Below are 10,609 nucleotides of genomic sequence, written 5' to 3' on the forward strand. Positions count from 1 at the left end.
ACTATACACACACACACACACACACACACACACACACACACACACATCTAATCAACAAATTCAGCACATTGGCAGGATGTGCTGCCAGAAGCATTTCTATATATTAGCAATGAATTACCTGAAAAAGAAATAAGGAAAACAATCTTACTTACAATAACACAAACAATAAAATATTTATGAATAAATTTAACCGAGGTGAAAACTCTTTACACTGAAAATTAGAAGACATTGATGAAAGAAATTGAAGAAAACACAAATAAATGGAAATAAATCCTGTGCATTGAATGGAAGAATTTATATTTTTAAAATAGCCAAACAACTCAAAGCCTTCTAAAATTCAATGAAATCCTTATCAAGATTCCAACAGCATTTTTCACATATATTGGAAAAACTGTTCTAAACTGTGTATGGAACCACAAAAGACCCCACGTGGCCAGCCAAAGCAATCCTGAGAAAGAAACTAAAGCTGGAGGCATCATAATTCCTGATTTCAAACTATATTACATGCTATAGTAGTTAAAAACAGCAGGATACTGGCATAAAACAGACACAGTGATCAATGGGATAAAATTTAGAATCTGCAAAATAAACCCATGCTTATATGGTTAATTAATATTCAACAAGGAAGTCAAAAATATTCAATGGAGAAAAGACTATCTTTTTAATAAATGGTTCAGGGAAAATTGGACATTCTAAATCAAAAGAATGAAACTAGATCCTTATATCACTCAAATTAACTCGAAATGGAGTAAAGACTGAAATGTTAGTGTTAAAAAAATGAAATTTCTAGAAGAAAATGTAAGAAAATCATTTATTGACTTCAGTCTTGGGAATAATTTTTTAGTTGTAACACCTAAAGGCAAGCATCAAAGGCAAAAATAAACAAGTGGGACAACATCAAGATAAAAAGGCTTTGCACAGAAAAAAGATCAACAAACTGAAAAGACAATCTACACAAATGGGAGAAAATATATGCAAATGATATATTCTGCTAAAGGGTTAATTTCCAAAATATGTAAAGAACACATACAACTCAATCACAAAAAAAAAAACAAACAATCCAATTTAAAAATGGATGTATGACCTAAAATGACATATTTTCTCAAAGATATTCACATGTCCAAGAGTTACAATATAATAATTAAAAACCCAATTTTCAACAAAGTAAAATCACAAAACATAGAGAGAAACAGCAGAACATTGCTCATTCAAAGGATCTAAATACATTTACAGAAATCATCCCCAAGAAAGCCAAGGCATCACACTTACTAGACAAAGACTTAAAAAACTATTTAAAATATGAGAGGAGGCAAAAATAAAGTAAACCAATTTTAAAATGGTAAAAAACCCTGAAGAGACATTTTTCCAAAGAGAGTAACAGGTGCTCAGGATCACTAATAATGAGGGAAATTCAAATCAAAACCACAATGAGATATCACCTTACATCTGTTAAAATGGTTACCATCAGAAAGACCAGAGATAACAAATGAGAATAAGGAGGTGAAGAAAATCTCCCTGATATACAAATTGAAGGCAGTGTAGTTAGAGGGTTGGTCAGCCCTTTGATATCATTCAGAATGCAATCCAGTTCTTTGAGTAATAAAAAATAATCTTACAAATTATTTCATTATGAGAACAAAAAACTTCTACATAAGTGATTTAAAGCCCACTTTTTTTTTTTAATTTTTTTACCTCTCTTGGTTACCTAAGAGAGGAGACTACTGATCACTAGTTAACAATTCCAGGAGAGAACCCTAACACTTTTGATCAGTACATCATGGTTGGGAGTCCCCAAGAAAAACCCAATAGTCAAGCACTGGATGGAACAATGTTTTACTGACATAAAGAGACAGAACAAGATGAACTTCACTAGTGGGCATTAGACCCCATACCCAGTGGGCCTCTCCTGGTGGCTTAGGCATGGCAATTGCCCTAAGCATGCATCTCCTGCAACAGTGGAAGGAGCCTTGCCCCTTTCCACAGAAGACAGGTGTAACAGTGGATTGGTCAGGTACCATATGATGCACATCCTTTAAGCAGAGACAAAAGAACATTCAGAAAGTTAAACAAGGAGCAATGTCCTCACTCAAGGTGCTAAGCCTAACACAGGCTGTATGGGTTCTTTATCTCTTTGGAAAAACATGTTCCAGGCTCAAGGTTTATTCTTATGTGGATGGATGCACATGAGTCTACACACATGAGACTGCCTTTTCCAAACAAGATAAAATATGGAAACACTAATTATTCAACATAAGATTACTACATTGGGCTTATTACAGAGGAACTAAAGCTATTTGGGTTTGTTAATAAACGTGTCTTATGCCACACTGAAAAATTTACTATGAGGAAGAATATACATACTTCCAGAAATTATGAAATTTATTCACAAACTTGCCAATCTACAGAATGCTGGTATAATAGTCCTTAATAGCTCAATTTTAGTTTTCACTAGAAATTAAAGGACTAAAAATTTGAATCAACATATGCAAATAAAACTACTAGAAATAATAAGAGAAATGACTCTATATAGGGAGAGTAGAATGTATTTTTGTAAGAAAAGGTATGAGGTATGAAAATAAACTTTTGTTAAGGGAAAAGAGTAATTTTGTTCTAAAAGAATGGTCATTTTAGAATGAAAAAGAGGAATGGAAGATTAAAACTAAATGGAAATAGAAAGCAGAAAGTGAGAGAAACATTTTACTTGGTCAAGCTGGTGAGAAATGAATGATTTTATTAAAATATTTTAAAAATAAGCTTTAATATCAATAGTATACCTATGAAAAATTAAAATGTAATTCTCTTTAATATTTTGAACAGAAAAAGTTTTCTTAAACTATTGGTGTGCTCTTTTTAAAATTTATTTATTTTGAGAGACAGCATGAGTAGGGGAGGTACAGAGTGAAAGAGAGAGAGAGAGAGAGAGAGAGAGTCACTGTCAGTGTAGAGCCCAACATGGGACCTGATCTCATGAACTGTGAGATCAAGACCTGAGCCAAAACCAAGAATTGGATGCTTAACCAACTGAGCCACCAAGGCACCCCTCTTGGTGTGCTCTTAATAACAGATTATAAAAGGTTGCTCTATACCCTTGTATAATCTATCTTGAAATCAAATATATTGTGTCTTACCAAAATAATTTCTTGTGCTTCATGCTGTCATTACTGGGTCTTTGATTACTTGGGGGAACTGAGTCTCCTCTATTGAAAGATTTTTTTTTTGTAAGAGCTAAGATTTTTTACAACTATGTAACTTTTTATGTTTGCCTTAGAAATCTTTATCACTTAAAAAAATTTTATTGTTTATTTATTTTTGAGAGAGACAGAGACAGAATGCGAGTGGGTTAGGGCAGAGAGAGAGGGAGACACAGAATCTGAAGCAGGCTCCAGGCTCTGAGCTGTCAGCACTCGAACTCACGAGCTGTGAGATCATGACCTGAGCCAAAGTCAGACACTCAACCGACTGAGCCACCCAAGCACCCCAGAAATCTTTATCACTTTAGTTGGATAGATAACCCAGATGACTTTTAATCAAGTGTTCAAATCTTTTGCTATTTCTTATAAACTTCCCATAATGAAATTCTAAATGACGTCTTTTTTTTTATCTCAAATTAACTTTGGGATATTTTGGAGGGTCCCTGGAACATGTCAAAAGTTGTTTTTCTCTTTCTTTATAAAAGAGACATGTTAGACAATTAGGCTAATTTAACATGTCAAATCACATGGGAATATATGAAATTCCTTAGAATTCTGTTATGTCTGTTATGTCTATGTAGAATTCTGTTATGGTATAACGTTATCAACCATAATTCTAATTATTATCTTAAAGTTTATGTCAGAAAAAATAAAATTTCTTTATCAATTTCACTGTAATAGGCTCTCATAAGATCTTTAATATTGGCCACTTTTACGTCTTTTGACATTTACAGTTATTGTTTTACTCTCATGCTTTTGCAAAAGTGCTTCCTCTTCAAAGAGATTCATAAAAGGGACTGCCAAGTACAGATTCTGAATAACTTTAATGTCATACCTTGAGCTGGTAATGCCATGAGAATTTTTTGAACTCTAGTGGAGAAACTGATAGATTCATAAAACTTTTAACAAGAATTAATTACATGGAGCACCTGGATGGCTCAGTTGGTTGAGCATCCAACTCTTGATTTCAGCTTGGGTCATGATCCCAGGGTTGTGGGATCAAGCCCCGCATTGGTTCAGCATGGAGCCTGCTTGGAATTCTCTCTCTCCCTCTGCTCCTCTCCCTATGTCCCTCTCCTATGCTTGTACACATTCTCTCTCTCTCTCTCTCTCTCTCTCTAATAATTTTTAATTTTTTTAACGTTTATTTATTTTTGAGACAGAGAGAGACAGAGAATGAACAGGGGAGGGTCAGAGAGAGAGGGAGACACAGAATCCAAAACAGGCTCCAGGCTCTGAGCTGTCAGCACAGAGCCCGACGCGGGGCTCAAACTCACGGACCGTGAGATCATGACCTGAGCCGAAGTCGGACACTTAACCGACTGAGCCACCCAGGCGCCCCTCTCTAATAATTTTTAAAAAGAATTAACTACATGGAATGGGACTGAAATAACTGATGAGGATGATTATAATTTTTTATGACTTTGAAACACAGCTGTTTCTTCTACATTTTGTTTTCCATACTTAAGAGGTCCCTTTTCTTCTTTTTTTTAACCTATCTATAACTTATAGCAATTTGGTAAAGCAAACTTTTTAAAACAAAAATGCAATACTGCTGGTTTTTGTACAACATCAGTGTTAGGGGTGCCAACACTCTGCACAGTTGAAAATTCACATATAACTTTTTCCTCCTCTCAAAACTCAACAACTGTGTTTAACATTGTGATTTAAAAGTATAGAAATTACCAAATGACTAGAAGTGAAGGGAAGTTGGAGCAAAGATGCAGAGAAGGCTGGAACAGCAGAGTTCTGGTCTGTTCCCGGCACTCCTCACTCCAGTACCTATGTGAAGCTCATATCATTGAGGTCTTGAACTGAGAAGCACAAAGAAACCAGTTCTGTGAAGGGATTCTTGACAAAGTGGTGGGTCCAGTCACTGGTCAGAGTTGGCAAGGACCACAGAATAGGAGCTCTTCGGTAGGGAATCTGGGAGAACACCAGGGCAGGATGGCACCAGGCAGAAGAAGCCTGGGTCTTAGAGCAGACAGTAGGAGGGGCGCTGTCCACGGTGCTGACAGTTCTCTGAGGCAGCACCAGGAAACTGGAGGCTCACTGCTTGCCAGAACTTCCTGCAAGCAGAAACTGTACTAGAACCACATAAGAGGGGTCAGGTAGAGCAAGTGACCTAGGGAGATGGTCAAAGGTACTCTGTCTTCTCCTAGACTCTGCTGGGAAAGAGGGTTCCCATATTCCTGGGTAGAAAAGCCAGGAGTAGGTGTCACTCCAGGATCTACCTTTGCTAACTTTGGGTGGAGATGAAGAGACGTGTAGTGCCTCTTTCTACGAATGTCTTGCATTTATAAAAAATTCATGTGTAAGTGGACCCATGCAGTTCAAACCCCTATTGTTCAAAGGTCAACTGTATTTCTCTCTTTCTCTCTATCTCATCCTTCTATTATCCGGAAATTCTTGAGTATTCTTACTGTACATAACAATATAGACATTTGCGTAAGTTCAGTGAAAATCTGTTCTTATTACAGGACAAATTTGGCCAACTGCTTAGTTTGGCTTCTTAGACTAAGGAAGCTTTTAAAAATTGAATCTAAGTCATTTCCAATTTTAAGAAAACAATATGGACTGTATAAAGACAATCCCTTTAGATATCACCAAAGCTTTAACTGGAATAGTATATTTGAGAGTATACATAATAGTACATATACATATACAATAGTATATATACATATACTATGTACAATACATAATAGTACATATACTATTCTTGCTGCACATATGCAAATAACTAGACCCAGTTTAATAAGACTAGACATGTTTTGCAAACAAATTAGTCTTATTATGATTGTTTTTGGTAGAAATTGGGGTAATTGTAGAGATGAAAAATATTTTCAGTAAAACCTACAACACACCCTAATGGATATCAGATTCTAAACCTGTTCATTGTCTTTGAGGCACTGTTATCCATTTGTAAAATGGAGTGGATACTAAATTATTCTATTTTTCTCCAATATCTGTCTACAACTTTCAAAATTAATGATCCCAACTTTCTTCCACCCTTCTGATTTGAATAAAAACTGCCCTTTTCCCAAAGTTCTCCAAACTGAACTGGATAACTTGATATAAACTTCATAGAAATCAACACAATGGCTCATTTACAGTAAACCATTGTGTCTGATGCTGTGTGGACCACTCAGAACAGTCACTTGAACACCCAATAACATCACCAGAGACAATTAAATTACACAAGAGACGCTTTGAACCCACATCTGGGTCTGGAAGTCTTCTCAATTGGCTGCTCTCTGGACTCAGGACCTGATGTATAGTTTGCCCCAATCATTAACTGTTTCCTTGTTTTCACTGAAATATCTCTTATTAAATAGGTCTAATTTTGGGATCCTACCTGCAACACTGCCTCTTGAAATGAGACATCACTGTTTAACTGAGTTGACCTATTCTCAAGACGAAGGGATGGATTCAATGAGATGAAACAAGCTACCAACTCAACTTCTAGACTGAAAATTCTTGGGGAAATTTCAAAGGAGGTAGATAATAGGTAGTAAATTATGCTACCCCAAAGTATGCCTCTTTGTTTCAAGGATTATTTCAAGCTGATAAGGTGGTTTTAGAAAATAGAATTTGTTTAGATTCCTTACTGGCTAACAAGGAGGAGTCTCTGCCATAGCAATTACTTCCTGCTGTACCTGGTCCAACACCCCTGGTATTGTAGACATTGAAATATGAGAAATTAACAAACAAGCCACTTAGCTAAACAGGTTGATGCCTCTTGTGATATATTCTTTGATTTATCTGATGCCAACTGGTTTGGTTCATGTGTACCCTGGCTAAGGAACATTCTTTAGTCTCTTGCTGGCTAAGGAATATTCTTTAGTCTCTTGTTATTATCCTCCTGATAGTCAGCATGGTAGTCTCCATGGTGTGCTGTATTCTCTCAAAGGTCTTAAATATGTGTCCACAACCATCATCAATACATCAGATGGTCTCACTGCACTTGGAGAAATAGAAAAAAATTAACAGATGAATAGCAAAAACAAACAATTCTTCTGATGTTCCTGACATCATTACCTACAAGTTTCATGAAAGACAAGAACAACTTAACCCTAATGGTAACTAAAAGTGGCACTAATACTAAATTGTTGGTCAGTCTCTCCTGTATGAGAGGATGACCAAAAGGGAGTAATTATTAAAGTATTAACACGAAAAGCCATTGGACTGAGGTAGCTCTGATACCTTGAAAGCCTACACAGGCACACCAATCACAAGCAACAAAATAGGCTTTTCCAAATAAGGCTAGTAACTACTTAAACTACAATCATTCAAATAATTTCTTTGATATTCTTTCATATATTCTCTATATAAACCTTGACACTGGATCCTGTCAGTGCTCCTAATAACTGAGGTTTGGTGTTTCCTGATTCCAATTCATATATGCTCAAATCCTTAAAAATTACAAAATGTTTCAGTTTACCTTTTAATACTAGGAAAGACAGTGGTGAGCTCCTCTCCAATCCCCAATGCACCCACAGTAGCAATGCCCAGAGTCCCAATGTCCCCAGAATGAATGGATCTTGAAGCTCTACTTCTCTTCTCTACACTAGCCCCTCTTTCTGCATCCATACCACACATGTGGGAGCTGCCTAGCAGTCTGTCTGCCCATTCTCCTTTCACAGGGCACATCTGCCTTAGGTTCCTACATATTTTCCCCTAGTCTCTCAGGCCTTCTGGGAACTTCTAAGACCTTCTCTTTTTCACTGCAGCTGCTGCTTCCATCCTTCCTCCTTCTTACCCATCCTTCTCAAGGAATCCAGTGCCTCTAATAAAAGCATAGATCTGATCCATCTCTCCTCTGTTAAAAGCTTTTCTTCTATTGATCCCCAGTTGCCCTTAAGGTGAAGAACACACCTCCTACATGGGCCCAAGGCCTCCTCATTAGCCTGTCCTCTTCCTTCTTCCACTCTTTTTCCTTCTTCCTCCTTATACTTGGATCCTCTGGGATCACCTGAGGGCCTCAGTGCTCAGGTCTTTGCATAGACCAGTCCCTCTGCCTGGAGCTCCCTGGCTTTCATATGCCACTGGCCAATAAGGCAGGCACATGGGAACACTCACTCATTTTCATCCTGTTCAATCTAATGAATGACCAAATTAATAAGGAACCTAATGAATAAGCTGAAAGCAAACCACTTAAGACCTTCCTGCAGGTGACAAATTCCGTTTGTCTTCAAGGACAATCACAGGTATTCCAAGAAAGCTACCCAGCCTTGAAGTCTTTGAAATGAGCTTTGGAATAAGACACTTCAGAGTATCAATTCTGGGTCCATGTCTTCCTATCTGAGAAATCTGAATGAGGCAATGCCAAACCTTAAGGGCCTCATTCCTTCCCCTGAGCAGCTTCCTTCCCTCATCTATAAAATAGGGATAATAACATTTACCTATAGTTGTGAGGAAGATGCAGTGATGAAGCTGTTTTCCTACCTTACTCTTACCCCCAGTCTGGGGTCACACATTGCCTCCCCCATCCAATCTGTCTGGATTCCTGTGACCTCTAGTTTCATTTTTTTTTTTCAACGTTTATTTATTTTTGGGACAGAGAGAGACAGAGCATGAATGGGGGAGGGGCAGAGAGAGAGGGAGACACAGAATCGGAAACAGGCTCCAGGCTCTGAGCCATCAGCCCAGAGCCTGACGCGGGGCTCGAACTCACGGACCGCGAGATCGTGACCTGGCTGAAGTTGGACGCTTAACGGACTGCGCCACCCAGGCGCCCCTGACCTCTAGTTTCAAATAAGATGCAGAACTTGGCCACTCATTATTACCATGCCTACCCTATTGTTCTATGCCACTACCATGTCGTCTGTGGACCTCTGTGCCAGCCCCTCACTGGTCTCTGCCTTTGTGCTCAACTGTGATTCGCTTAAAACTAGTTCCAATCATACACCTCTTCTGGTCAAAAACACTGCCCCTGCCTGAACTCCTCACAATCCTGTCTGTCAGCCTGACTTTCCTGACCACCTCTTTAGAATGGTACCTTTTCATACCCTTACTTTACACCCTCTTTGGTAGAGAGGGGAGGAGACCAACCCCTATTATCTAATCTTTTGCAGCAAACTAGCTTAATTGACACTGAGAAAACACTGGACTCTCCAGACTCTGTTGCATCACCCTAAAATAGGAAAATAGATCCTGTTCCTCTAAGCAGGAGGAGACCAAAGTGGTCAACACATTGCCTGGCACACAATAAGTGCTCAATTAATGTTTTTCTCACATGTCCTACTTGTGCAAAGAGCCCTTCTTATCCATTGCAGGGTTGAACCGTACCCACATCGGGCCTAATGGCAGAAATATGCATTGGCAGGAGCACTGTAACAGCATGGCACCTGAGGGGGCCCTTTGGACTCATTACCATCCTCTGCAAAGACTGACCCAGCGAGGCTTTCATTCCTTTACAATGCCCATCCGTCTCCCAAGCCCAATGCCCAAGAGAGAAATCACCATCCCTCTGGGCTGTGCCAAGTATCAATGAGGCATAACCTGCTGAGAACAACTCAGAAGTCCCTCCACAGGACAGTGAAGAGGGACTTATTCAGTGGGCATGGTGGCTCCCAGCTCTGCCGGCTTTCCTTAAATGCTAGTGGGCTGGGTACACAACTCCCCAATCATCAGCCTCCATGGAGAATAGAAGGAATCAGAGGCAGTACAGCCTGGGATGCTGCCATCAGGGCACACATGAAGCCTGAGTCTTGCCAGTCTCACTAGTCTCAGTGCTACTTCATCAAACTCTAGATTCCGTCCTCTTTCCAGGAGATTGCAAATGCAAATACGTCCGTACGCTACATGCTGGGGTGCTCCCCACCCCCTAAACCCCACGATGATTATGAGGATGACAAAAGTACAGTAAATGGGCTCTGGAAACCAAAAAGTGCTATATTGACACTATATTGACAGTCATGCTACTGCTACCACTGAATCAGTAAAGTTTATTCTCAACCCACCAGAGGAGTTGAAAAGGGAACCAAGGCAACCTCTCCAGTCTCTCCAAGCACGAAGATCCACCCCCTTTCCATCAAAGACCATAAGATGCACATCCCAGTTTCCTAAGACAAAGCTTGATCAGACCAAACTGTTGTGAACGTGCACACAAACTGTAACATGGTCTCCAAGTGGCTGAAGAAAAACCAAAACACTTAGCAGCAGGAGAGCAAAGAACTTTCTAATCAGTGACACTATGACAATGCCTAACAAAAGCAACATGGCAATCTCTGTGGCCCTGTAAAAACAGAAATCATTTGGGTAAAAAACAAAACAAACAACAACCAAAAACCATAGAGAGCTTCTAACAACTGCTGAGAAGGAGCTCCTAGTAATCACCTGCCTCTCCAGCTATATAAGGGGCATGCAGGCCACAGATCCAGGCCATGCTGGTGGGGGGACTGAGAGCCATCCAGCAA

The 10,609-nt window shown here is 39.2% G+C and overlaps 1 protein-coding gene across 1 annotated transcript in view; it reads right to left on the reverse strand.

The window, feature by feature from the left end:
• Window positions 1-10,609, reverse strand: part of LOC123576723 (anthrax toxin receptor-like) — a 61,770-nt gene that overhangs the window by 44,855 nt on the left and 6,306 nt on the right. The gene's annotated exons all lie outside the window — the stretch shown is intronic.

Source organism: Leopardus geoffroyi, chromosome D2 (genome assembly GCF_018350155.1).
Source record: "Leopardus geoffroyi isolate Oge1 chromosome D2, O.geoffroyi_Oge1_pat1.0, whole genome shotgun sequence".
In the NCBI taxonomy this organism is placed as follows: domain Eukaryota; kingdom Metazoa; phylum Chordata; class Mammalia; order Carnivora; family Felidae; genus Leopardus; species Leopardus geoffroyi.